Raw genomic sequence first — 4,639 nt, forward strand, 5'->3', positions numbered from 1 at the left:
TCTCTCTCTCTCCCTACACATACCCATTTAAACTCAATGGAGAATTTCTCTTTTGAAATGAGATTAAGCTAGACCATTAACAAAGCTCTATTTTTTATTTTGATATTAGTAATTTTTTTCTTTTTTTCTTGATTAGCATAGATAGATGTTTAGCAATTGTATTGATCTTCTCAAAAACCAGCTTTTGGTTACATTGATTTTCTTTGTAGTTTGTAGGTACCTGTGTCATATTCAATTGATTTCTGCTGTAATTTTTGTTAATCCTTTTAATCTACTTGCTTTATTCATAAATTTCCCTACTTTCTCTACCCTAAAGTGGAAGCTTTTGTTATTGACTTTAGATTTCTATGTTTAGAATATACATATTTATTGTTATATTTGCTTCTAAGAATTAATTTCACTGCATCCCATAAATTTTAATGTTATTTTTTAATTTAGCTCAAAATATTTTAATTGTTCTTGAGAATTATTCCATGACACATGTGTTTTATAGAAAGGAGTTGTTTAATTTCTAAATATTTGAAGATTTTTCAGCTATATTCCTGTTATTGATTTCTCATTTAATGCCACTACAGTCTAAAAACATATTTTTTATTATTTTTTAATTTGTTAAGGTATGCTTTATGGTCCATAATGCAGTCTTTCTTGGTGGAAGTTCCATGCAACCTTGAGAAAAATGTGTGTTCTGGTGTCTCTGGATGAATTAGTCTACAAATGTCAACAACATCCAGCTGATTGATAGTCTTGTTCAAGGCAACTATATACGTACCATTTCCCTTTGCTTTATATATCATTATTGAAAGAAGGGTGCTTCAAATATTCAACTATAATAGATTTCCCCATTATTTCCTTTCAGTTCTATCTACTTTTGTCTTATATGTTTTGACACTCTTTTAAGTTTATACACATTTAAGATTGTTTTGTCTTCTCTAAGAACTGACCACTTAATCATTATGTAATGCCCTATTTCATCTCTGATAATTTTCCTTTTTCTGAAGACATCTTTGTCAAAAAATAAAATAGCAACCCCAGCTTTCTTTTGATACAATTGGGTCCAGTTTTTTGTTTGTTTGTTTCTGTTTTTCTTTAATTCATTCTAATAATATCTGTCCTTTAATTGGTGAATTTATATCATTCATATGTAAAACAATTATCAATAGAGTTGGATTAATAGTCACCATGTGTGTAATTGTTTTCTATTTGTAGCACTTGTTCTTTTTTAAATTGTCCTCTTTTTCTGACTTTTGGTTTTAATTAAACATTTTCTATGATTTCATTTTATCTCTTCACTTAGCATATTCACTTTAACTGCTGAATGTCTGCCTTAGAGATTCTAATATACTTTTTAAATTAATATAAGTCCCCCTTCAAATAACAATATACTGCTTCATTTGTTTGCAGGTACCTTACCAGAGAATATTCTCTGTTCCTCCCACCTGTACTTTAGGATGTCAGTGTCATTCACTTTACTTATCCATGTGCTGTAAGGGTCCAATGCACCGTTACTACTATTACCTTGGTAAAACAGTTAAATTCAGATAAGTTAATAAGAAAAATAAAATATTCTATTTTACACGTATGCCTTTTTTTTTTTTTTTTTGCGGTACGCAGGCCTCTCTCACTGTTGTGGCCTCTCCCGTTGTGGAACACAGGCTGCGGATGCGCAGGCTCGGTGGCCGTGGCTCACACACCCAGCAGCTCTGCAGCATGTGGAATCTTCCCGGATTGGGGCACGAACCCGTGTCCGCTGCATCGGCAGGCAGACTCTTAACCACTGCGCCACCCGGGAAGCCCACATATGTCTTTTTGATGCTCTTCCTTTCATTACGAAGATTGACTTTCTGACCTATATCATTTTTTCTTCTCCATGAATATCTTTTAGTATTTCTTGTAGGGCATTTCTGCTCATGAAGATTTTTTTTTTTCTTTTTTCTTTTTGAAGGATAGTTTTGCTGGATACAGTATTCTAGATTTGCAGGTGTTTTTCTTACCACAATTTAAAGATTTCACTCTATTCTTATTTTCTTATTTTGCTCGTATGGTTTGTGACTAAAAGTTTAATGTAATTTTTATCTTTATTTTGCAGTAGTTTTAGTTTTTTTTTTTTTTTTTCTGGCTTTTTTCAAGATTTTGTCTTTGTCTTTGATTACCTACAGTCTGAAAAGGATGTGTAGACATGCCTAGACATTGGTTTTATATATCTCTCCATGTTCTCTGAGCTTTGGGGATCTGTGATTTAATGTCTCTCACCAATTTTGGAAAATTCTCAGACATTATTGATTCAAATATAAAGACATTCTTCATTTCTGTTACAGTATTTTTGATGTCTAGCATTTGCTTCAGATTCTTTCTTAGAGTTACCATCTCTTTCACTTGATTAATCATTTTTTATTCAATTTCCCACTTATTTCATAAGAGTTCTTAGAATATTAAACATAGTTGTTCATAATTCCCAATCTGAAAATTACTACATGTCTGCCATATTTGATTTTGGTTCTGCTGTGTGCCAGGTCTTCTCCATGGTGGTCTCTGGGAGGGGTCTGACCCAACTTTGCTTTCCTGTTAAAGTAATAAACAAGGCTTACAGTTGCTTAAAGAGTCAAGTGTTACTTGAGAATATATCTTTGTCAACTGCATTGTTCATTGAGATTTATCTCTCCTAGAGAAATATTGACTATGGGAAGACAGACCAGTGTCTGATTGCTTGATTTGAGGCTCTTTTTCTTAGAATCAGCTCCATCAGTTCATTCATCATTCACCTGGGGACATTTGTGAGATGCTAACAAACTGAAAAGAGTAGCCTACATGCCAGAACATCACCAAACTGGAGCACTCCTCCCAGTGTCAACCACATCCATTCTGAATGATGGAGCCAGACAGGACTCTGGGAGGTGGCTGCTGCCCTGCTTGCTTGAGCAATGTTATAAAATCTTTATAAGATCTATGGCTCACTGAATAAGGATATGCCAGATATAGATAATTTATACAGATTACCAGAAATCCTCAGGATTAGCATCAAGGCTAGCCTGACAGAGGAGGAAACTATAGCTCATTTAAGTATATATTTTCAACACATACTAGTTAAGAGACAGTGACAAATCTTAGATTCAAATTAGATTTGTGATTTTCTGAGTTCAGAGTTAATAATAGTTTCATGTCATAATTTATATTTGTATCAATTACCATGTGAGCATAGCCAGCCACTTCAGCAGAATGAGGGAGGAAACCAATGTTTACCTGTTCACAAGCCAGGAGTCTGTACACTAGGATATTGTCTCTGAAAAATAAATGATGTGTCTAAAAGTAGGCTGTGTAGAATCTCCTAATTCCTGAGAAGCTAAATGAAGAAGGCAGATCTCCATGCAACATGGCCAAAAATAAAATAAAAGGGAAAATGTCTCTGAATAATAAATAATAACATACTGGAAATTCAAGTTGACAGGAAAATTCCTAATTAAAAACTTACAGCCATGCACAGTATTCAAGCCAAATCTCAAGGAATTAAAAAAAGTTAATTTAACTCTTGAAAAACACTGGAATAAAGTACATACAAAGTTCTAATTGTGTTAGGTAATATATCAAACAAATACTTTTTCTCTGGTATTTCAAAATGTATGATACAGATGAACCAGTTTGAAAGGCAGAAATAGAGACACAGATGTAGAGAACAAACGTATGGACACCAAGGGGGGAACACGGGTGATGGGGGTGTGGGGTGAATTGGGAGATTGGGATTGACATATATATACTAATATGTATAAAATAAATAAGTAATAAGAACCTGCTGTATAAAAAATAATTTAAATTAAATTAAACAAAAAAACAAAGTCAAGAAGTATTTTCAAATCATGAATACATAAAAAAAACCTCTTTTACTGTTACATGAAAAGAAAAATGTATGAGAAATCTTTGTACAGTAAAACACTGCAAAAGTATTTCTGCTATTTTGTCCACTGCATTTCTTGGTTCCCTGGGGTATTGGAGTTATGCATAAGCAATTTTTTGAGAAAAAGATACGTTGAGAAGATTTCACTTTTAATTCTAGTAAGAAAAATAGATGAGGTTTTTGAAGAAAGTACCAAATGATACACATAGTTTAAAAAACTTATTTAAATCTTACTCTAGAAGAAAATTTTAAAATGAATGGTAGAAATTCAGGAAGATTGAGAAAGAGAGGAAACATATTAGGAGTTAATTACTTATTTTATCTGTGTGCTTGAATTTATTATACCTTATTTTAATAGATAAACACATATTTAACTAGAACAATACTCTCTAAGAAGTTGCTAATTATATAAACATATAAAAATCTGAACCTTATATTGTATATAGCCACTATGGAAATAAACAATGATTTCATGGCTAATTGCAGGGACTCTAATTTGTAATTTGTTAAGGAATGTACCAGGAATTATCACTGTATCCATCAGCTATTACTGAATAACCAAAACATACTAATGGGTTAAAATGATGACTATTTTATCTGCTATTTTATGATCCTGTGATTCAGCGGTTTGGGCGAGGATAATCTGAGTGGCTCTTTGCTGGTCTGCCTGGGGTCACTCATTCAGCTGCAACCACCTTTTAAATGAACTTGGGTTAAATGATCCTACATGGCATCACTCACAGGTCTGTAGTT

Source organism: Lipotes vexillifer, unplaced genomic scaffold (genome assembly GCF_000442215.2).
Source record: "Lipotes vexillifer unplaced genomic scaffold, Lipotes_vexillifer_v1.1 scaffold936, whole genome shotgun sequence".
In the NCBI taxonomy this organism is placed as follows: domain Eukaryota; kingdom Metazoa; phylum Chordata; class Mammalia; order Artiodactyla; family Lipotidae; genus Lipotes; species Lipotes vexillifer.